The sequence below is a fragment of the Phasianus colchicus genome, chromosome 2, assembly GCF_987193195.1.
Source record: "Phasianus colchicus chromosome 2, bPhaCol1.hap1.1, whole genome shotgun sequence".
Classification (NCBI taxonomy): Eukaryota; Metazoa; Chordata; class Aves; order Galliformes; family Phasianidae; genus Phasianus; species Phasianus colchicus.
In genome coordinates, this window is record NC_143437.1 from 74,974,427 (window position 1) to 74,999,220 (window position 24,794).

At 40.7% G+C, this 24,794-nt stretch overlaps 1 protein-coding gene across 9 annotated transcripts in view; it reads left to right on the forward strand.

The window, feature by feature from the left end:
* The window catches only part of BACH2 (BACH transcriptional regulator 2), a 181,449-nt gene that overhangs the window by 68,584 nt on the left and 88,071 nt on the right, over window positions 1-24,794 (forward strand). For 4 of the 9 annotated variants that reach the window (XM_090136000.1, XM_031611258.2, XM_031611259.2 and 1 more), the window contains one exon: window positions 12,187-12,295. The exons of 2 other annotated variants lie outside the window; for them this stretch is intronic. The gene's annotated coding sequence lies outside the window, so the exon portion shown is untranslated. Of the gene's footprint in view, window positions 1-7,801; window positions 8,217-12,186; window positions 12,296-20,742; window positions 21,266-24,794 lie in introns of those variants that run through there. 3 more of the 9 variants (XM_090136003.1, XM_031611260.2, XM_090136005.1) reach the window with 3 other exon arrangements.

The following is a 24,794-nucleotide window of genomic DNA, read 5'->3' on the forward strand; positions in this document are numbered from 1 at the left end:
TTTTGTAAACCTGAAGGGAAAGGTTTTCTTTTGGGTTTATTCTCTCAAATCTTATGGAAAATATTGTTTTTAAATAAAGTGCTACATGCAGCCTTTACAGCATTTGTGAACCCCACCTTGATGTTCATACATTGGTTTGTTTATTTCTCATATTCCCCTTGGTCATGACAGCAGAAAAAGCTTTGAGGTATTTTCATTAGTAATGAAGTGGTATTAATGTTATGGCTAAGACTGTAAGCCCTTTTCAGTTTCATTTGACCTCCACATTCTTCAAAATCAAATTGCATGTCTTTTTGGATTGTCTCAAAGTGATTAGATGCAATATTAAAAGTTTAGTTTGCAATTATAGCAAGTATTGAAAACTGTCATATTCTTTGACTGCATTGCTTTCAGGAGGCAGTGGGTGGCAAAGAATAAAAGCATACCTTAATTATACAGTCTATCTGTTTATTTTCACAGCTGTAGCACTGCTGAAATGTGCAGCAGACATCATAATTCCACAGAACAAGGTCTCTGGATGCTGCACCTGCCAGCCCCGCCATCTCAGTGCCAGTTGGGGATATATGTGTGTTGAACAATGAGGGAAGACTACAAGAGGTTTATCCCATTAGAAATAAATTACAGTGTAGTGTAGCATGAAAATGATGTGTCAGTGAATACAGAACACGGGATTACCTTCTGTCTCTTTTCTTTATCATAGATAACAAGAGCAGTATGGGAAGGAGATTTATAGTGCACTCATTTGAAGCTGACCAAGCAATTTAGATGAGATGAATTACAGATTTTATTTCTGTAGAGAAGAATGTGTTCCCACTAAAATGCCATTAATTGCTTTATTATTTAAGGCACAAATTGTATCCAGCAATTTGTTGGTCTCCTATTTTTTTCCAGTGGAAATAATTCACCATAGAAAGATTATTCTGTCAGAAAGTGATGATGAACCTGCTAACAAATTTATTTGAAAGAAGCTGTACTTTAATTTCATGATCAGTAGTGATTTTGCTAAATATGAAAATCTTGACAAAAATCATGGCCAAAACTATTGCAAATATGGGCATATTTTTACATGTTGGCTGTCATGCTGTGATCATGGTGGCACTACATGCTCTTCTACAAGCTGAGCATTGTCCTTCCGGGTGCAGATATTGCTGACAAAAGCTCCTGGAGACAACCAGAGGCACTCTCTGGGAGAGGACCTTGCTTTAAAATTTCAAAATAGAATGTGGTCTTAATAAGCTTCCATTGCAAGCACTGACCCTGTTTGCCACATTTCCTCCCTTTTATTTTTGCTTTTTCTTTTTAATCAGAATATTGCGAACTCTTTGATCCTGATAGTGTTCTTCTGTTTTCCTTTCCATAGTTCCCCATTACTTTGTCACCAATACACTGGTGACTTGTCCCCATCTCCTGCAGTAGTGTTCTTTCTCCCATGTCTTCATGGCTGGAATTTACCGTGTCCATATTAGCCCACTGGTTCCCCACATTTAAATTATTTGCTATAGGGAGCCAAATCAAGTTGATCCAAAGGGGATACACCTCCGTGCGAATCCCAGTTGGCTTGTGCAAGCACTGCTTGCAGAAAGAGTCACTTCTGCATCATGCCCAGAGTAAGCTTTGGGCTTTCTGCTTTGCCATCAGCTTGGGGTTAAGAAAGATTTGGAAGCTCTGAGATAAGCAGGCTCACCTTTCATACAGAAAGACCCGAGAATCCTGGTAAGCGCTGTCTTGATCACGCCACCAAATGAAAAGCAGAGCCCAATTATAAGCTAACATGGAAACATCCTAATCTTTAATGTCCTACTTACGGAAATGTCCTACTTATAGAAAAAAATTTCAAGAGATGTATAAATTGTACTTTGTTCTACTCTCATCTTTCTAATACTGCAAGCTGAGCAGTGATTGTGATGAATTAGATCTGCCCTCCCATTAATGAACTCCAAGTTCTTTTCTGGAGAGAGGTGATAATTATATTTTACTTAAGAAATCACAGTAGCTCCATGGTGCAAGAGCTCCAAGGTTGTTTCTGTATCTTTCCTTTCTTCACAAACAGAAATGATTTAAAGAATAACAGCTCTATATTAAAAAAAAAAAAAAAAATTAAGTTCTGTTATTGCTGTTTTTCTTGTGAGAGAGCATTGCTCTCTGTCTTCATTGGTGTTTAAAGCTGTAGCAAGACCCTCGAATTGCTGGTAACTCTATATCATTTGTGTCACCACTGATAGGGAAGAAGAATAGCTTTTAGAAAAACTATTTTTGTTACAGATGTGTAGACGTGAATTTATAGCTTCAATCATGCTTCCAAGAGAAGATCTGTGAAAGCAAGATAGTTAGAAAGCTATATGAAAAAGCTGGCAGGAGTAAAACACAGGGAGGGGCGGCAGAAGGGAATAATACCTGAAAAAATCTATCAGAAGCAGAGAAGCTGAGGGAAGTGTTCAGCAATTAAACCTGACCATTCCATGACCAGCTGCTGGCATCTTGCCTGTCCTTTTTGATTTTGATTCAGCTTCGCTTGCTGTATTTATTCCCACCCTTATTTACAAGAAGCGTTTTTATGAGCCTTGGAAGTCAGCGCTTTTTCCAGTTCTCTGCTTTTCATGTGTGTTGGAACATCTGTACGCACATACTTCTCATTTCCCTGTCTAAAGATAGTTTAGGCTAACGTGCCCAAAATACAGCATCAGGGTTCAGTTTGTTGTTGTCTTAGTAAGCACAGAAATATTTTTGAACATTATGTCACCCTGGTTATGTATTTCAGCTGCTGCAGTCTGTCTGTGTCCGGTTTGTCTGGAGCAGTCTTGCTTCCTGGGATCTGTTGCTTTCCATACCCTGAGTCCTGAGTAGCTTAGGCTGACCAGGCAAGCACATTGCTCTCTTTCTGTAAGGCTGGCCATTCTTGCCCTGGGTGGTAATTCAGGTTTTCTATAGGAAGGATATGACCTCCTCTACTGTCAGCAAAGCTGTGTCTGTGCTGTCCCTACCCTTCCCCCTGCCCCTGCACATAGCTGTCCCTAGAGGCCTTGTTGAGGCTGTGCAAAACAAAGCTCCCTCCTCTCCTCTTGCAGTGCCATCTCCATGCAAAATATTCCTGCTTTTTCTTTCCAAGTTACATTATTTGGCCTTTCCCCCTCGCTCCATCCAACACAGATGCACTACATTAATCTCTTCTGATGATACTCGTGTTCCTGTGGTGTGCTCTGGAAAAACAGAATTTAGTTATTGCAGACTTTTCCTTATAGATTTAGTTTAATGCCTGTGCTGTGTGAGGATTAACCCTGCACCCTCCTATCACACATCCTCTAGTAGAAAGCTGCGATGGGAACTTTGTGGCTGGCCATCTAAACGTTGTGCTCCAAGTGGGCTGGCATCTGGGAGGAATGCTGCCCAGGAAGCTGCTGCAGGCTCAGGTGTTACAAGGGAGCTGATGCAGAAGCGGCCAGGATCAGAAGATCGTAGGTTTTCCAGCATTACTAAATGGATATCAGGAGTCCACATATGTGTGTCAGAATGTTAATTTTTGTTAAGAAAGGAAAAAATACACAAGTTGTTCTTATGCTTAAAAAGTAGCATGCTCATATGCAGTTGTAAAAGCTTTTTTTGGCACCCTAAGTTTGGAAATGTGAAGTGACAAGAAGGATGAGTTCCCTGGGTCATCTCAAATGAGCATTTATTACAAAAGACTTTGCAGCTCGTTATCAGGTGCTTTCTGTCTAACACTTGTTTTATGGAAGGAGAACTTCTGAAACTTCTCAAAGTCTGAATTTTATTGATGTTATTCATCTTCTGTCCCTGGAGCTGTGTGGATGGGCACAGGGCTGCAGGAATGTGGTGCTCCTATTCTGGGTAAAGGTGAAGGAATCAGCATCTCCCAGGGAATGGTGTCCCTGGGTTCGGCAGGAAGACTGAGCTGTAACTGTGAAATGCTGGAATTTTTTTCACTATTTCTAGTATGTCTTTGAAGCATGTATAGATGGACATCTGTATTGTCATTGCAAGACTGGAAAGAAAATACAAGAAAATGATTGAATATTCTCAAATATGTTTCGTAGCCCATTGGGTGTTATGGATATGCAGTAAATGACAATGTGGTGTGGTTTCTGTGGCATGTAATCTCAATGACCTGCACAACTCAGTTGCACCACTTCTGGCAGATCACAGTCCTTGGGAGCCCAATGTCCTACCTTTCCTCACCAGATCATCTATCTGAAGCCATGTGTGTTGTATGCAGCACCAGCGTGGGTACAAGCTGAAAGAAAACTTCACTATGTTTGACAGTGCCTTTTCGGCTAAGTACTGCCATGATTTACTTGACAGCCGTGAATCCCAAAATTGGTTGATTGCTGAGAGAGACTTCAAACTGTGGAGACAGACATGTGAAGTAAAAAGAATGAAATGCTTAATTAATAAATGTACACTTCCTATTTCATGGAACATGACCTTTTTGCTCTCTCCTGTTTTCTTTAAGGTGGCATGCATTCAAGTGGAAGCTGTATAGAAATTTAGTAAAGAAACACATGTGTGAACATTGAGAGGGCTCTGAGTCAAGTGACCTCCTAGACAAATATTGGACCTTTTTAATAAGAAAATGTTTGGGGCTACTAATCTGTAGAGGATTTTGGCCACTGTTCGGTATCCTAATGATAGTGTTTGCATAGTTGTGCAATTACTCTTTCTCCTAGGGACTAAAATGAGCTTGTTGCCTTTAGCTTTTTGTGGAGGAATTCTCCCCCATTTTTATGGATTCCTTATAAGATTTTTCATTAGAATCCTAGTTATGAACTTTGCTATTTCTTTAGTGCCTTCTTCTATTATTTCCTTGCTTCACATATGTTGTTTTGTGGTATGAAGATTTTTGTGAGTAAAATCCTTCCTGATTGTGGAGATGCTAACTTGTGTGACAGTTCTTATCTTCCCAAAATGGCAGCAATTGACTTGCAATTTTTCATGTAAACTGATTTTCCAGTCAGAAAAGTTTTCACTTAGAGAAAGTAGCTATTAATTACTTATCTATCCCTGTTTCAATATGCCACTGTCTCATTAAATAGCTCCCTTGTCTATTTCTTTCTGAAACTATAAAGTACTCTTTTCTACAGAACAAGCTCTATGACATCTTGACACTTCCCTGATGTTTTCAAATCCTGGTGGGTTTGAGTGAATTATTGGATTTATTTGAACTTCAGATTTAGTGCTTGTAAATATGCACAGATGAAAGCTAAAAAGGTTGACAGAAATGCACTTGCAATTGAAAGTGCTAGTTTTAGCCTAGTTATCTTTGGCAAGGCTCATCTGAGGCTCATCAAGTCCAAGAACTCAAGTGATCATAAATCTGTTTTGATACTAGTAATTGTCTGGTATTACAGCAGTTAGTACTGCCTCTCCTATTGTTATTTTGGACCCTGGGGAAATGTAAAGTGCAAGTCTGTCTTCCAGTGTCTCAGTACTAAACATGCCAAGCTTGTGGAGGAGATCCTTATCTTCACTTTGCAGGTGGTGGATAAGGTGCAAGAGCAGGTTGCATGAGAAGGCTGACGCAGGCGCTGTTTGGTGGGACTTCATCTTCCAAACAGCCTTAATGCAGAATGGCCCTGCCTTAACTGAACAGCACAGTGCTTTCCTCTTTCTGAACAGAAGCACTGTTACTCAAGACAGAAACGGAAAGATAAGTCCACTCAAGCAGTGAAGCCTTCCATTAAATCATTGCAAGTATGATTTAAAGAGATGAATCCTAGTTTTTTGATAGTCCAAGAATTTGGAAGATCTGTGAAACCCTCAGACATGGCTTTATTTTGATGAAGGAATTAGTGTAGTGACATTAGATCTGTGTCCATGTAGCCAATTAAGCAAAGCAAGCAAGTAGGTGCCATCTCTTCTGCTACTACTTCAACCCCTTTCCTTTGTGAGTGTAGCGCTGCCATGTAGGATCTCCTGCTATACCACATCTCCTGGTGCTTGCTCTGGGGTTTTGCACAGGGGATGATCAGATCATTTGGTATTTAGTTTTGAAGTTTCACCTGCTTGTTTTCTGTTAATAACTGTGCTTTAATCTTATAAATATGTCATGTCCTACATCTATTTCAGGAGCTAATCCTGTTGTAGTAGGCATCTATTTCAGGAGCAGCCCCAAAAAAGAACAGCATTATTCCACTGTTGTCTGTAATAGGTTATATCACCAGTATTTGAGTGTTAGTGTAATGTAAGAGCTCACAAAGGAAAGACGTTATTTGTTGCGTCAACTCATTAAAAATATTCTGCATGGATTTTTCCAAAAGAATAAGCAGACCCAGCATAGCGGGCCTTGTGCCAGGGAACATAACATCCCTGCGTTACATAGTTGAAGCTCCAAGTTGCTTTAAAAAGCAATTTTTTATGGGTTTGTTGAGTATCCCTTTAAAAAAAAAAAAAAAAAAAAAAAAAAAAAAGACAGGTTTGTGTACAGAAGTAGCAAATTAATTCAGTTCTACCAGAAAGTAGGTCAGTGACTGACCTCCCGAGAGCATGAGGCAGCAGTTTCTAGCAGAAGTGACAGCTCAGCAGCATGAACCCTCGCTGTCTCCAGGAAACTTGTTTTGACAAATGTAAACATGTTATATCCTGTATTCCTCTTACTTATTTATTTATTTTTTGTTACTGCATTAGAAACCACAAACTGTCACTCTCCATCCCCTTTCTTCACCCCTTCTAGTCCCCAAAGGGAAATGCCTTGTAACATAGCTAATAATTTTTGCGAGGCTGCGTAATGAGTAAGTCATTCCAGTAGGGTTTTTTTTTTTTTTTTTTTGACAGCTGAATTGAGCACTGTAAACCAGACTTGACTAAAATCCAAACCAAAGCATTTCTGATGGTGAGGGAAGTCACTGGGAAGACCGTGACTGGATCAGTTTAGGAGTGAGCGAATCTTTTGCATAAACGTCTCTTCAACATTTGTGTGGCCAGTGTGAGTGGCCACATTGCTGGTCAGACAGTGCTTTGAACAGGTCCTTGCTGCAACCCAGCAACGCCAAACCTTGGGATTCTTTTGTAATTTGGGAGAAAATGCCAAACAATTGGTCACATGTTTCCTGCAGTGTCCCACCACTTTGCCTACTGAGCACACCATAAGGAAAAAATGTCTAAGAAGGAGTAGGGCATGTATTCTTCTTTTCATGGAGATGTCGTTATCAGTAGAGATAAAAGATGAGTCATGGTAACTTCTTTGGTACCTTTCTTGGAATGATTTCTCCAATAGAAATTACTGTGGATTGAAAGGTTGAGGAAATCTTCCAGCTACAGTGCTATGTTTTGGCAGATGAGATCCATCCCTGGTCTCTTGAATTGCTTCTTTCTCTTGATTTGTAACCAGGTTGCACATTAAGGTGATGCCATGTAGTGTAGTTAGGAGGATTTCAGTTTGTACTAATCAAAATGGTCTGATTTAAGCATTTTTGCCAACGGACTAATGAAACTTCATATCTTTAGGTTTTCTTTATTATCTAGTTACTTTTTTCTGGCACAAGGTGGCTGAGAAACATCCAGAGAATCCTATTGTCATTTCTGCACAAACCGTACAAATACTGATTTTTGCTCCTGTGACAGATAAACCTCCAGAGCTCCTCATCTGTGTGCTGCCATTTAACTGATTTTTATGTTTGTTTGTTTGTAAGCATTGCACTACAATAAAACTTGTATGACATTGTCTAAGCCAAAAGTAGAGACATGACTTGGGAGCAGCCATGGGAATATACATGTTAGAAACAAAATTCTAGCTTTGGTAAGGGTTTGATCACAGTGGATACAAGTCAAGCAAGAAACCAAATGGATTTATTTAGCATAGCCAAAAATGGCGATGAGAAGAAAGGGAAAGAAGAGAGTCCTTTTTTTTTCAATGAATTACATGTTTTGCTTCTTTGCTAATGCTATAGATAATGCTGGCATTGATTGTTACACAGCCCACAACAGATGTAATGCAAAGAAAGTTGTGAAAAAATATAGTAATATATGCAGTTAGAAAAAGGCGAGGAGAGGAGCGAATGCCCATGTGCATGTGTCTCAGTATGTTTGTGTGCAGGGAACACAGTTCCCAACCTGCCTTCCAGAGGGTGCTTGCCTTTTTGGTGCTGCCCTCAGAGTGGCAAATGATGCTGGCTTTCATGTGATTAAACTTTTAACAGGGACACTGGGTTTCTTCTGCTTGAAAAGTCTAGAAGCTCAAGATGTGCTCCAAAGAGACACAAGTGAAGGTATGCTCTCTTTTCCCACCATTTCATGCTCACAGAGCTATTGCTTCCTACTGCCTCCTCTCCTGCACTGAGGAGGGAGAGCCCAAAAGGGAATGCTGTCTTTAAGCAGTGCTGACCGAAGCTCATGTAGCTTGAGATCCTTTCAGCTCAAGGTAATTTGAGCATCTCAGTCCCTTCCTAAGAACTGGAGCTATTTTTGAAGCCCCCACACAGTAGAAAGCAGCAGGGATTTTCCTGCTTGCCCAAATGCTTGCAGGAGGTCCTGCCAGGCTGCCCAAATGAGCTTCTTCTCTGTTTGATGGTGGGTGGCAGAACTGAGTGTAAGAGATATGATGCGATGACCTTTGCAGAGAGGTGCAGACGGGTGTAGAGCAGAGACAGGAAAATTACCCTCCTTGTAGTTAGTCATTGATGCTGCTTGCCCTGAAAGGAGAGGCTGTCTTAAAACCCAGCAATGTCCTCAGTGGCTGGTGCACAGGTGCCCAGGGAATTAGAAAGCTGCACCTCTCCTTTTTTTTTCTTTCCAGCTAGAGAAGTTGTTTCACATACTGCATCGCATGCATGTGGTGGCAACAGAATATATTTCTCAGTGTATTTCTTGCACTTTGGTACATGCGTGCATCATCAGGAATATATTCCCTTCTGCTTTTGAAATCTTGGTGCAGGCTTTCATCTAACACCATGCTAACAGCAGTGAGTTGTAAGAGCAGCCACAGCTTTGGCATTTTCGCTGTGACAAAACCTGAAGGTGGAATGTAGGAGCCAACAGGGCTGCCCTGTTCTATACTGCCCAGTTGCTGAACCCCTCTTGGCTTTCCTGCAGTAGCCCTGAGCTGGTCAGTGCAGGCATGAGCTCATGAGTGGGACTTGGCAAGATTCTGTCCATGGGGAATAGAAGTTTCCTCTTGATTGCTTTCTAAATGTAGAGCATTCTAAGCTAATTAACATGGATGATATCATTCCAGCCAGCAGCACAAGATAATGTCCATCCTGACTGTAAATGACGTAAACGTCTCTGTTTCCATTAGATGTACCAGAGAGTAATCTGTGTCATTTTTCAGAGTATCACTGATAAATTTTGTGCAGGGACATGTGCTTCTTTTCTGCTAGCACAAGTAGATCCATGTGGAGCTACCAGTTCTCTATACGTGTAGTGCAAAAACCCCTGTGTTAGTCCACTGCTGCCATGAAATCAAGCTCTCAAAAGCTCATGCAGCATTTGTTTCGTGCAAAGAGAGCCAACTGAGTAATGCATTGTGAGAATTCTGCATTTTAACAGGAAAAAGTTCAGAAAAAGTGTGTGAGTTGTGAGCGACTGGAGAGCCAGTATGAAATTTCATTCCCCTCAATATTTTGCAAAAGCTGTCTTTGGTGGAGCTTACAAACCAGGTTTTGTAGAGAAATGACAGGATTGCTGCTTGCACCAATGCAGGCACAGAGTAGGGTGGCTGGATTACTTTTGCCAAGGTACAGAGTTGCCTCTCTTCAGGGGTCAGGAAAGACTCAAAGCATCTCTTCACTATATGAATGTTGGGGAAAAATAGGAAAATGAATTCTTTGTACTTCAAAGTTAATTTCCTGAATGAATCTTCTTTGCATTCAAGTGGAGTGTGTGCTCCAAAAGGTGGTGGAGTTTAACAAGAGAATGTTGGTAGTCCGCATTGCTAGTGCAAAAAGTGAAATAGCTTTTCAGTTCTTCAACTTCTGCCTGACCTAGGGCCCAGCTTATCTCCCTTTCTTCTCTCCTTCACTGGCAGTCTACATGTCCTGTTCCCTGCCAACATGGAGTCCAGTGGTTTGCCTTAGCTGCTGAATGGAATTCTCTCATTCACATGGATGTCTGCAGAAGTGCCGAGCAACTTAAAGATAAACTTTAGGAGAAGAGATGAAGATAAATTAGTCAAAATACCTTGAACAAGTCAAGATCCTTTCACCAAGTGGATGTGTTGTTTATTTCCTGATGCTCTGGTTTCCCCACCCTTAGCTCTGTTTTGGAGCCATGATTTAAGCAAGCGTTTTAAGTTAGCTTGGCTCCTCTCAGCCAAAACTTCCTTTGTGTCTGTTCGTTACTGATTCTGGTGTGTAAATAGGCAGGTTATTTATCTTGCCCTGGCCAAGAAAATGGGGAGTTAAAATTTAAGAGCTGCCATGGGCACAAGTGCTGACTAATGATTACTATCTTGAGTACACGGAAATCAGTTTGGACCTTGTCTGATGAGCATTGCTGCTTTTTTTTTTTCATATAAAGCAATATAGAAAAATTGAGAAATAAATGCATTCACTTAAGATAACATTGTGTGACAGCTGAGAACAATTAAAACTCTTACTTGCAGCTATATTTTTTTCCTTTCTACAGTAGGTGGGTGGTGTCTGCAGCTCTGAGTAGTTGGGTATTTGTCACGGGTCTGATCTTATCATTCACATGGGAAGAAAAACTGTCATGCAAGGTTATTTATTTTACAGCCTTTTCTCCTGGCTCTGCACAACACACAGATCTTGGTAGATGAGAACGGATTTTTTTTTTTTTCTCTTACTAGAGTCTTTTTAGCAATAAACACACGCCTAACTGTAAGAGAAAAAAGTTTCACAGCCTAACTTGTTTTGTGAAGCCCAAACATTTGTGAAGCTTACAAACCCTCAAACTTTGCATAATGTGCCCATCTCTGATCTCAAACATGAGGTGGCAGAAGAGGGAAGTGTTACTTTTTTTAACCAACAACTTATGACTGTGTCAACACATGACAATTTGTCAAAGCTTTCTGTAGTGGTGCTGTAAATTAATTTTTAGCATCAGTTGTGAGTGGTAAACACTTCATGCGGTGTGAACAGCTCTTAGTACAGTGTGAGTTGTCAGCAGCTTGCTATCTACCCTAAAAGAAAAAAAAATGAAGGAGGGAAGGATGAAAGCTCAGTTACCAGTACAAAATGGATCTGAGTCTGCAAAAATTAGACATGTGGTGCTATTTTTTTCTTCCTCCATACCACCCAACTCAACCTTGAAATGTAGTGCTTGGTTTTTCCAATAACAAGAACTGGCTTCCAGTCTGGGGTTTGGAAATCACAGCTTTCATCCTGTGCATGGAAATAGTGCCTGAAAGCATATGGGTTTCTCTATTCACTAGATAGCTAGGTGAAGTTGGGCCTCTCTTTACCTTTGAGTTGTGCCTCTGCTTGCTTTAAAAGCGGAACATGTCCTGCATACGTGAGCCTTTGCTGAGAAGTCTCACATAAATGACATAAAATGAAAAAAAAAAATGGCAGGCCAAAGAGAAACATTGAGGGCTGAGCTCTGTCTCTCCCTTGCCTGTCTCCATGATGTTTCTCCTTGCCCATCTGAGCCATTGTGGTTCATACAGTAGGAGTTGACATGATGGAAGAAAATGATTTGGTATGAAAAGCTGGGAAGTACGTACTGTAGAAAACAAGTTTTCAGATACAAACCTATTTTAATCTGTCACTTCAACAGAACAAGTAGTAATAACCTCCCAACCTAACAATGACTGTTAAGTTGAACATTAATTCGTTCAGTCATTGAATTGCTAACTTGTCTAAAACTTACAAGTGAACACCCACTCAAGAGAGAAAAAGAAGTTGGTGCCTGGAGTTCTTGGCCTTGCTGAAATCACCTAGATTTTTGTCACTAATGCCAATATTTCATTTTGTGTTTCCTGAGAATGCCTCAAGTAGAGCTAGATGAGAAAAGCAGCTGAACCAGGTTGTTGGCTGTTTTGATATGTTCAGTATGTTTTTTGTTCTCAAGCACAGTTGCTCTCAGCTCCAGCCCTCTAGGTCGGCTTTGACTGTGCTTTGGCACTTGTTCCTGTAAATGGGCGACACAATTGAAGTTTGGCATGAGAACTTCGTCTAGGCCTACTAAAGCTGTTTTTAACCTGATTATGATTTTAGAAAGAAAGATGAGTTTATTTGCGTATTTGCTCACAAAGAATTTTGGTTTTATTTCCTTTTCCAGATATAACTGTAGGTGCTTCTTGTATGAAAGAGCTGAGCCACACCATCCAGTAAACTGTCTAAAGCAGCTGTTGGCTTGCTTGGAAATCACTTCCAGAACTGTGTTGTAAGTAAGTATTTTTGCAAAAGCAGCGCAAAGTCGTTTCTTCAGTTCAGGAGGATTTTTGATGTTTTGATTGTTCCTTATAATTTCATAGTTTTATTCCAACACCTACTAGACAGTTGCAGTATACATGAGAATATCATCTTCAGACTATAATGTCTGAAGAATTTAGCAAAAACCTGTTAAAAGCTTTTTCCTGACTTGCTCTAAAGCTCAACTCAGCTCAGCGTAGTACCTAAACACACCCAAGTCTATAAATGAGTTTGGTAAAATACACATTGATCCCTTTTGTTGTTTGACAGTACAGTTTTTCACTCTGTGCCATACATGGGTTTTTTACTGTTCATCCTTGCTTGCATTTTTGCACTTGAGCATTTTAGCTGGGGGGCATAAACTGTGAGCTGCCTAAATTCAAAGTACTCCATGGATAGCTGCCCTAAGTAAGCTGAAAAGAGCACTGTTTTGTCTCTTCCAACATGCTGTGGTGTGGATAGGGAACCTCAGTATGCTATGAGTGGCAGTGGATTTGATGAGCTGTGTCTGTCCCAGTGATGACTATGTATGTCAATGAAAAATACCCCATTTCACGTTAAAAGCCAACTGCATTGAGTATAGCATTGTGACTGTTTACTCTTAAAATCATAATATCATCCCAGAAAAAATTCAAGAATAACACCAAGAAAACCTCATTATGCCATTTTACACCATTACTTTTGAAAGCATAATCCATTTGCAGGTGTTTATGACCTGAAATTTTACCTCTTTGATTTCTTTTCTTATTCATTTATCTGCTGCTGATGATGCAGGTTATCTTGATATGAGAACTATTTATGACTTAAGTGCATTTCCCTTGAAATGGCCTCTGATAATGTCGTCACTTCAGAGAAAAAGGGTGGGAGCATTAGTGACTCAGGTCACAAGTCACTTAAAGACTTTATACAGGTTGCTCACGCTGCTTAGCACCTTGCAAAATATTCCCTGCAGGTTACATGTAGTGTACAAAACTAGTCTTTTTGGTTTTGTTTTTTGTTTTTAATGTGCTAATCACGGAGTCTTTCAAACCCAATGGTAAAGCAATTGAAGCAGATTTCATGGTGTATGTTTCTTGTTTGTTGATTTCTGTTCTGTGTAGTCAGCTGACACACCTGGATTACTCTCTAGGTGATGCTGTGCGTCACAAAAATCTTTGACTCAGTTCTGCCAGGTTTTCACCATTGCTCTGCAAGTCCTGTGCTTAGTTTAATTCAACATGGGTGGACAACAATAGAAGTTGAAAAAGATGTGGTTGTTGTCAGTTATGGGATACCTGTGCTGTGGCAAATTGACAAATAGTCAAGGGGTTGCTTTGGGAAAATTCTGTAGAAGTTTGGAAAAAGACAAAATATTTGGTTTTGGCATCTTGCCTGCACATGGTCTATGTGATGCTGGAATTTAAATCATAACCCAAGCTGGTGTTCTTTTCAGCAGGGGAGGCACCCTGGGGGCTCACAAGTGCTTGTGGCCTTCTCCTGTACAGTATTGCAGGCGTCCAAGCAGGGCAACTGCTACATCATGGTCCTGCTGTACAGCTGTCCATATGCATCAAAGGATGTTTCATGGGGAACCTCTGGTTTTCTTCCTGTTAACACTGTATTTTAATTCATTGTATGTTGTGGCTTTTGAGTCCCAGAGGCACCTGGAGCATTTATTTAATTGACCCTGAGGTAGTCACTGCTTGCTTTGTATGCCCAGTTCAGACTTGGTGTCCCAGGGCATACTACTGAGGCTGCTGTGCAGTCTTGATTCTACCAGGTTCCTGAAGGATTCACTACACCACTGTGGCTTTCTGCCTCACATCCTTTGAATTCAACCGCGTTAGTCTCTTTAATGGTGTCAGAAGGCCAGAGAGACATACTGTCTCTCTTTGAATCCTCAAAGAACAAATGCGTGCTTTTAAATAGTTAAAAAGAAATGTTAATTGTGATTCAGAGATAGTTTTAACCCAAATATTAAGTAATATCAAATGCTGACGTTTTCAGTCAGTAATTGTTTTTCCAGCTGCTGAGTGGGACTAACTATTAAATATTTTTAGAAGGTTATTTTTGCAGCTGCTCAAGTGCTTTAAGCATAAAAGTCTTAGGTTATTTTGTCAGGCTTGACAACTTTGGCTGCACAGTGGGCAAAAGTTAATGACAGTCTGTGGTGAAAGTGGAATGGTGACATTCTTCTGATACACCTTGGTAAGTTGTGGAAGGTTTGGGCTGCATCCAGATAAGCTGAAAATAGCATTCTGGGCTCTTTTGAAAGTTTGTGGTTTTTCAACATCTTCTGACAAAAATCTACAGTCTTTTTTTTCTTTCTTACTATGTTGGTTATTACACATATGTGGAAATTAGTTTTTTCCTCTCTATATCTTGAGAATTTTTATGTTTCATAGAGTGTGAATTATTTTATGAAATCATGGTTTGACTTGTAGCAAATAATACAATACTACAGAATTTTGTCTTAGAAATGTATATAATGTGCCTTTCAATAAGAGATCTTACGAGCCTTCCAAGTATCAGTTAAACCACCGATCATGGAGGGACACTGTTCTCACCCATCAGAAAGACTAGTTAGCTGCAGTACCCTGACTGTAAGTACACTGCTCACATTTGCACAGTGATTCATTAGTCAAACTGGTAAAACATTTTCATACAATGGCTTACTGGTACCTTTTCTTCATCTGATTGCTCATTTTGTTGTAATGCCTAGAAGTGCTGGAGAATTTACTTTGGAATATACCTTTTCTGTGCAACTCCTTGCTTTGATTTCCCACTAAATCTATCCTGTTGTCTCACAACACTGATGTTTGCAGTAAGCATTTGCTGTAATTCATGTAAACTATGAAAATACTTTAGAAAATCGCTGATATATTTTCATCAGGCCATAATTATGAGCACAGAATGCACAAAGAACACTGAGACACTGAGAGCTAGAGAGAAGCTGACGCCGGTAGGGGAAAAGGTGAAATACTAAAGGTGAAATTCTGTTTAATATTCAATTGTGGGTTTTTTTAAGCCAAATTAAAAAAAGAAGTAGAATAAAAAGCTTCCACAAAGCAGAAGTGTGAGTGAAATGAAACGTAGTGGCTAGACAAATGAAAAAAAAAACAAGCACATTCATTAAAAAACACACCAAATTGAAATTTTAGAGCCCCAGTAGAAAAGGTGGCCTGACGGCCACCCAGCTTGGACGGGGCACCCAAGTGGAACTCATGGTCTAGGTTCATTTACTCGCCTTGGTCACAGGTTTCCTGTGTGTTCTCAGGCAACCTTTTTCATCTGCCCCATGACTGACTTCCTCATTTTTAAAACAGAGATCGTCGTCCTCCCTTCCGGAGGTGTGTCATGAAGGTGCAGCCTACTGGTGCTTTTAAAAACATGAATGTTGCAATGGGAAGAGCCAGCCTAGGGACTCGAGTGAGAGGGATGAGCTTCCTCACAGAGAAAAATTGCCCGTGCTTCTCTTATTTACTTCTGGGAGAAGTGATTTTCAGATCTAGAAAAGTTTTAGTGATTTTTTTTCTTTTTTTTTTCCTATTTTGGATCTTTCCGATCTGTTTTGTCATGGAATTTGGCTGTCCCTGTGCAGCAGCAAGCAGTTGGAATATTCCTTGTCTCTCACCTTTCTCCTCACGGTCTGCCTCCTTCTAGCTTTGAGTCATTCTTATCTGCTTGACACACACGACCCACACAAACCCAACTGGATCAGAAATGCAGATTCTGTCATCTGCTGAATTACACAGAGATCTCTTGACATTTAAATATGAGTGTGTGTAAGAAAGAAACTGGAGAATGCTTGAGCCTTTTCAGCAGGTTACCTGAAGTGATCTTAGCTGTTGAAAAAAGCACTATGAGGGAGCCATCCGTCACCTCGTGGCCTCCTGGCAAGAGGTACATTGGCACATTGTTGCTTTCACATGATGAGGGTATCTCAATAGCCTAGCACTACAGTCAGCCTTCTGCTCCTCCACTCAAGTCCCTAATAGGCAAATATTCATTTAAGTGATTTCAATATGAATCTCACACGGATGCTAATTCTGAGTAAGGAATCAGAAATGACAAGTCACATGCCTTTTGATGTGTCCTTTTATCTCATGTGGGTTGATATTTAAACTTTTCTCAGCATTTACAGGAATTATTTTTCACTGGGAAGACGGTGTGGAGCTCTGTACTTTCTTTCTCTTCCCCTCTTAGTAATGTTCTTCTCCAGCCACTGACAAGATTGTGAAAGTACACACAGGTTTTCATTCTGACCAGATCCACCTTTTGTTTTCTGTTTGATTCTGCTACAACAGCTCTTTCTGTTTTCTGTCCTTCCACCTTCTTCATACCTTCTTTTAGTTTTGGCCATCTTTATGCATACCTTCCTTTGACTTGACCCTCAATTTTCTCAGAGTTGCTGGGGTTAATGAGAGATCCTCTTCATTGGAATCTCTGTAACCTTCCCATCCATTATGTATTTCAGCCTTTTTCCCATGGACACAGAAATGCCTCCCCTGCTTTCCTCTGAGATCCGTACTAACCCAGATGTTTTGCTGCCACCAGTTCTCAGTCTCCCAAGTCTTCCCTTCTCTGCTTGCTTCTTACTTTTCAATGGCAATCAATCTTTCTCTTGGGAAGTTTGGCTTGTCTTCACCAACTGTTCATCAAATTGCTTTCCTGTTTATTTTTCTCCACCATTTATTTCACTGCACTGGTTTTCCCTCTCTCATGGAGAGACTTGTGAGCAACCTTGTTGATTTAGGTCAAGGTACTCCCATTTTAGATGAATAAAGAACCAGCTTCTCATTTAGAGAGAAGCACTGCCACTCTAGGTCGGCTGCTATATCTAATTTAAACGTCTAAGTGTGAAGATATTCAATTGCAGAAAGAGTGATGTCTCATCCCTTCAAAGACTGGTTAGCTCCATCCCCAGCCCTGAGAAAACATGGCTGTGCTTGAACTTTGCTGCTGCTGCTGTTGCTGCTGGCCATCTCCTCTCTGCTTGTAGTACTTATTTCTTTACCAATTGGAAAACCTGGGAATTTGCTCTCCTCATTGCTCTGAAGGACCGGTGCCTGAAAGCATGGCAACTGCTTGGTTGTCCATTGCTGTTTCAACCCCATGTCTGAGGTACAAGTATCTAATTGTCAAAGTAATTTAGTCTTTTACCAAAGAAGTGATTTTCCTCCTGGAAATCGGGAAGCCTGCCATTTAACACACTGTAATTGACTTCAGCTGAAAGATTCAATATACTTATCTAGGATTATGGTTCAATAAAATCTAATTGTGCCTAGAGCAGAAAAACTCAAGGATTGTCATCCGCCTTTGCCTGGACAAGCTAAATCACACATCTTCTGATCCTGACAGTTGAGGTTATGCCACTGCTTGACCTGTCCATCCTGGCAGCATGTTGGCAGGAATAGTTTCCAGCAGTCTTGTTTTACACATGGACAAGGCTGAGTGTCTGACACACTGTGCAGCATTCTTTACTCAGTTTTACATGACTAACTTTCTCATTTCAGTGTGCCCTCTTGGTGTCGGGGTTGGGGAATGGGAAGTAAGCTCTGTCTGGTTTCATTATGATAGTGACGATAGCGCAATCCACGATGTATGGGAGATTAAAAGCCTTGTAACCTTACAGACCAAATTGTTCACAAGATCAAAATCTGAAGTCAGATCAGTGCCTAAACATCCTCTTATTTTGCCTCACCCAGTGTAGAAATAAATAAGGGAAAACAAATATTTATTCAGAACTTCCTCTCACTGTTTACCAAGTAGGAAGCTTTGCTGGGCCAGTTTCTGCATATAAATACTCACTGGCCATCATGTATTGGCTTTTATGACTATATACTCTAATAACAAAAAGCCTTTTTGCCCAAGTATTTATTAAAGGATTTTCGTTAGCCACTCTGATCAAATGGGAAAGCATTCAATTTCATTTTTCACTTACAGAACTTCAGGAAAAAGCAGAGACTCTTTCAGTGTGGTGAGAACATGGCACAGGTAATTGGGATGATGGCTGAATAGCTTGTGTGCCAAGTATCCTTGTCACATTCTGAGAACACAAGCATTGTTACTCTTCTGAGAGATGTGTCCCAAGCCATAGCCCTTGACCCAAACTTGATTGTACATTATTAGCTGTACTCACCTGGTGCTATTCTTCTTTTCTCAGTTATTTCTGTCAAGATTACACCATTGCAAACAGGAAAGGAGAAATATGCTTTCAGACCAAAATAATTGATTTTGTTGGTTCTGGCATGCTGACTATATAAGCAGTAAAATATGTAAGATTGCTTGGTACAGCATTTGCAGTATTAATCATTCTTTATGCAACTCCTTATTTTTTTACAAAAATTTAAACAAATGCCAGGGCTGCAGAGAGTAATAAAAAAAGGTAATCAAGGCAGAACAGGCAGGTTCAGTGATATAAGTCAAAAATAAAACAAAAACCAAAAGCCATGAGAACTGGAAATAGAGGCTCTTCTCCATGGCTATACTATAGTTCTTAGGAGACAAGCAAAGAGTTTCATTACAGAAATGAGCTGACAGTAACTACACTTCTATTTGCAGAGGGCATGAAACTGAAGAAGAAAATAAATGAAGTGTCCAAGTTTTATGTTTGAATTAAGCTGATGCAGAGAACTACACAGACATTTAGCATACAGTATTTCTTCATTCAGTAATCCTTCTTTTTGAAATGCTTCTGTTTTGCCTTGTCCGCCATGCCTTTATTTTTTTCATCTTGATGTTCAGGAGATGGTTCAAAATGAACCAAAAAGCTACCATGGCAGACCCTTCTAACTTTGCCCAGTTGACATGTGTCAGAACACTAATGCAGCTTCGTACACTACTTACTCAAATGCAGTGCCAGACAATGAACATTTTGTTAGTATTGGCAACTCCTGAACTAAGCAGGATTTTTTCACTGGTTTGATTGAGAGTGCAAAGTGCTTTTAATTTCCATTCTTCCATCTGAGCATTGCCACCCTTGTACCTTGGAGTAATTAAACTTCAAAGAGTTGATAAAAATTACAGTTGAAGGAAGATGTTATTCCAGGTCAGAAAGATAAAAACCAGTGCTAGCCAAGTGCAGTCATCTCATATCTGACCAAAATACTGCATCTCTTTATATTTTGGGAATGTGTTTCCATTTCTCTCTCCAAAGTATCTGATGCAGATGAAAGCACTGTTCATAAAAATACAAGATTATCCAAATATTTTGCAAAGTTGATGACACTTGATTTCTTTGCTGAATATGGCTAAAACTATAAGTTTATGGACATAATTTCCAAATCACAAGTGAGATTGCATCTTGTTTAGTATTGTCACCGTTTTGTTTCATAAGTATATCTATGAAGTCATTTTTTACTTTATAAGAGCTTGTAAATTTCTTACTTTACGATTTTTTTTTTTTTGTCATTTAAAAAGCAAGACTTTTATTTAAATCCACCATATCCTGCCAAACTCATTAAAGTATAGTATTTTACAGATATTCTTAGTTTCAAGTCCAGTTGTGTAGCACTGTTAGGGAAATAAAATGTAATGTCATCTCCAGCCCGTAAATCATTTTCTTTCCTCTTTTTATCGTTTTGTTCCATCATTTCTTCTGCAGGACAATTTTAGATTTTTTCTGTCTCCTTGCTTTAATAGCTATCATTGTATTACTCTATGCACTCTTTGTTTAGATGGGTCCTCCTCCATTTGCTCCAAAGCATAGTGAGGATCTGGGCATCACATCAGCAATGTAGACCATTTATCTACTGTTACATTTTTCAGATACTGCCCCATAATCTATAAATTATCGTTCCATTTAACCGAGCTCTGCTTTCAGTTCCAATCTGTGAGGTCAGCCCAAGTCCTTTCTTTTCTATTTTCACATTGATACTGTAGCCGAATCCTCTTTCTTTTTAGGTCTCATACCTTTTTCACTTTTTGATTTCTTTGTTCTAATGATGTTACTGTTCCAGGGCAGATTACTTGGCAGTGACCCACAGTGTGGCTGTCGAGTGTCATCTGTATCCTGCTAGAAGGAACTGCTCTGTTTGTGTCACTTTTGCTTTAGAAAATACCACTAGAGGCATTTGCGGTCTCACTTGATATTTGCTTGTTTAGAAGATCCGAAAATAATTAATCACAGAAATGGCCTATTTTGGGGAGGTGTAGCCTGAGGAAGGTAGACATGTGAGAATGCGTGTTTGTTGGTAGTGTCAGAAAGGGAATCCCTCCATTGGGAATCACTGCTACCTGAGTGCTAGTGTCAGAAAGTGGGAAATCAGTGTGCTCTGAAACTTCATTGCACTGTGATTCTTCTTATGTCAGTCTCTTCCCATAAGACACTTCACTTCAGAAAAGTGGAGGGAGAAGGGAAAAGAGAAGACTATTTTGGGGGGAGAAGTCCCATAGGGGAAGGAGGGAACCCTTTATAGCTTTTAATGCCAAGAAAATGCAATAAAATCAGTGCTTCCACTGAGAGTTGGCAGCGTATTCTTTCTGTAACAAGACCTGGTTTTGGTTTCTTTGTAGTACAGCCTGATTCAGACTGTAATGAGTTGACTGGAGAGACTGAAATCTGTTTTTGACAGATATTTCCCATGATCTGGCAAACATAAATACTCCTGTAAGCTGACAGGCAGCTTGTTTACATGTTAAAGAAAAAATAACACCAAAAAAACACACACGCACACAGACAAAGCAACATTCAGATCAGTCATTCTGATCAAGGCAGTGTCAATTATTAGGCTATAAAGGGAACTGATGACTCAACTTAGGCACAACACTGCGGCGGTCTCCGATTTTCGGTTTCAGAACAGATTCTTTTCAGGAATTATTTTCATTTACACCTGATGTTTAAACATGCTTCTGGAAGCGTATATCATTTTGTGATCACAATCCAAGAGACCAACGTCAGCGTGTGCTGTGTTTGTGCAGAATGGAGAACACCTCCTTGTTCCTGGGTGGACGTTGGGCGTCAGGTGGGAGAGGGCTTCCATGACTGATCGCATCGTACCGGGACTGCACCCACACGCAGCCAGGATGTCAGTCACCACATTAAGTTCATTGATCCATGTGCATCCATAAAATTGAAAAGATCTTTGATTCAGAAGAGAATATTTTCATCAGATCCCGTGCTTAGTAATTCCAGCAAGTGCACTTGTAAAAATGAGTGACTCAGAAATTGAAATGCAAAGCATTTCTCTGAACGGTGGCCGGAAATTGGCTCTGAAAACTGAAACAAAGCCCAGACCGCAGCTTTATCTATTTACTTATTAATTTTAGATATGCGAAAATCCCTTTGTCTTTGGGAGACATTCTGATTCTTCTTATAGTGCTTGCCAGTGCAATCCTTAGGCTATATGATCAACCCTGTCAGGACTGCCTGACACTTCTAATTTTTGGTTTAAAACAATGAGTTCCCCGTGAATGGTTTCATTGCCTGTAGTGCTGTCTGATTCTGTCACAGCGTTCAGTAGAAGTTGGTGGAAGTATTAGGCAGGACAGGATGTTGGAATATTTGAGGTCATGTAATATTAAGGAAGAAATCCACACTAGTGGAGTCAAATGGAGCGGCTCAGCTGCTGGTTACCCAATGTACAAGTTAAATATATTCAGCGTACAAGGGTATCTCTCTCCTCCAGCATGAATAAATCCAAATGTTTCTATTAGTTACATGTTGCCCTGCCTCTTGCAGTGCTGATTGTGTTTCACTGCTGGATGCTTACTCCGTTAGCACAGAGAGCCCCTAGTACTGTCAGCTTTTTGGTGTCAGTGGGGGGTTGCTGCAAAAAAAACTTGGAAATCAGTGCATTGGGTTATGGATATCCTAACAGCACAAGGCTGTGAAGAAAGGAGAACTGTGCTTATACCACAGGGAGGATGGAGCCCATATCTGCGTTCTTGTCCTCATTCTGCACCCAAAATATTTCTTCTTTCTTCCCTGTCAGCATCTGGGCACCTGCTGTTTGTCCTTGAGAGTGAGTTTGGATGCTCTGGACTCGCCACACAGCCTTAGACAACATAGGAGCTGTTTCCTTGGTTGCTGTTATGCATTCTGAAGCCTACAAATGAGAATCATGGCAGAGGAAAACAAAGTGATATATGTGCTTAAGGGACTTGCAATTCCCATGGCAGGGCTAGTGAAGTAGTACTCATTTCAAAGAGAAGACAGTCTGGGTGATTTTTCTTAATTACTGTTTACCTAAATAAATAAATAATGCATATTCATGGCTTTAACTAAAGTAACTGGTGTTGAATTGTTTACCTCTCCAGAGGATAATTATTAGGGTGGGGTGGGGGGTGTAGCAATTAATAATAAAACATCTAGACAAGATTACGGAATGTTCTGATTAGAATAGTAAACATTGTGCTACAAATAAATGTAAATACATGGAGCTGCCTTGAATTAAGGAAAAAAACCAACAATACTATGCTATCCAAAGAAACACGCTGAGCAGCAGCAGCTCAATTGAAGGGGCTGTTGTCTTTAAGCTATTTTATATCACAAGGAGGTTGTTTCAGCATAAAGTTAGCTTCCTTGGTATGTTGTCCCTCAGTTCTCATCCAGAACAAAAGCACACAAATACTGGCATTCACACAGATTTGTGCAGCAGCTGTAATACCCATCAGCAGTGCTTTGAGTCTGTTACGTGTTGATCCTTAAACCCAGTGACAGTGTTTCATCTGTTTATATCAGTAGTAAACAAAACCTTCACTTGTGCTGTGAGCCTTCCTTCCACCTCCGTCACACAGTTCTTTGAATGAAATTCTTTGCTCATCTGAGAGTTTTAAATTTGTACCCATCTTTTCATGTCTTTTGGCTATGGTTTCTTATCTAGCTAATCAGCTCAAAGAGAGACAGTGATGTGTATAGGATTTCTGTGGCAGCTGCATACCATTAGGCTGAATGATTTAAAAAAGCGTAATTGTAGTTTAATGCAGTAAATACAGACCAATCTGCTGGTTTAACTGAGAGAACTGAGCCTTGAACTGGAGAGTGCTTGCTTGACTCTGCACAGATGGAGTGTGCAGGGATGATGGAGCTGGCCTCCTCCACAGTCTTATCAGTCTCCAGCTCTTTTGAACCAACAGAGGAATGCAATTGAGCAGGGCTAGTGGGAGAAAATGAGTATAGAAAATGAGCAGGAAGAAGGTTGTGATGGGGTAGGGCTGGGTTCTCACTGCTCAGCTGAGTCTCTCACAGCTGGTCTTAGAGAAGCAAGATGCTGTTCTCTCCATGCCCTTCTCTAACATGGGCCCCAGAGGGAGATCTTCGGAGCATGAAGGCTCCCCAGCTTCCTCTAGACAAAGTCATTCCATTTTGAGGCAGCATCAGGAGTGCCTAATATCTTGCTCGCTGGCAAGTAGTTGCTGGCACTTCTGCCCCTGGCTACCTTCTCATCTAGAAACCGAAAAGAGGCCTTTTCTTTAACTGGAAGTGTGGTCTGACTGAGATGTGGTGGAGCTTTCCCTCATGTCTGTTGTTAGTGGAAGTGCCTGGCTGCACTCCGAAGCAAAACATGATGTCGAGGAACACGAGCTGGCAGAGGGGCATGACGGGCTGCATCATCCCTGCCAGAGATGGCAGGAAGGCCCTGGTGATTCCAGTCCTTCTGAGTTCCCTGCAGCTCCTTCTGGCTCATGATTTTCCTTGTGCATGTTTTCTTCTTCTGCTGTGCTGGCTTTTTCTCTGACCAGCCTGCTTGCTCTGCATTGTCTGTGAGCGGTATCCACACCAGAGGACAAGGATGTTTACGCTGGGACAAAGCCCTTCATCTGCATCCTGTTCCATGTGGCAGAGGGGTCGATGTCATAAGCATAGTTAATTTTCCCTGCTGAAAAAACCTTTATGGGTTCCCTGCAAAAAGAAATACCCATCTCCACTGCACATTATTTTTTTGATATTTCTGAGAGTTTAGGCCATGCATTTCCTGGTGAAGCCAGCAGCAGCCATACCTGAGGTGGTGCTTGGAGTGCTGAGGAGGTGGCATGCCGCGGAGATGTGCACGCTGTGTGCGTGGCACAGTAAGCCTGATAGCAGCTCACGATTAATTATCTGGGTATAAAAATTCCCCTACTCACTGTTTTGCCGTTAGAGACTTACTGGCAAGATTTATGACTCTGGTGAACATGAAGTACCATTTCCTTTTTCTCAGCATTACTGTGCGTGGCCTTGCTGGCTTTTCTTATTAAACAGACCTGAGTTCACATGAGAGGGAATGTATTTTTGAACCCCTTTCCCACTGTGATTCTTCCTTTCTTCTTTCTGTAATGGCAAGTGAAAATAACCCACAAAGCATTTTAATTCCTTTTTTGACTTCCGCTTGCTTGGCACAGAGATGTAGAATCATCCTCCAAGCAGGCCCTTGGGGTCAGGCATCACCTTGTGCTGCTCTGCATCTCAGGGCGGTGTGAGATGCACGAGGCTCACTGTGTCTGATATGGCTCTTTTGCTTCTTTTTGCTGTAGCAGGCTGAGATGGTCTCTACCAGGGAGGGAAGAGTGGTA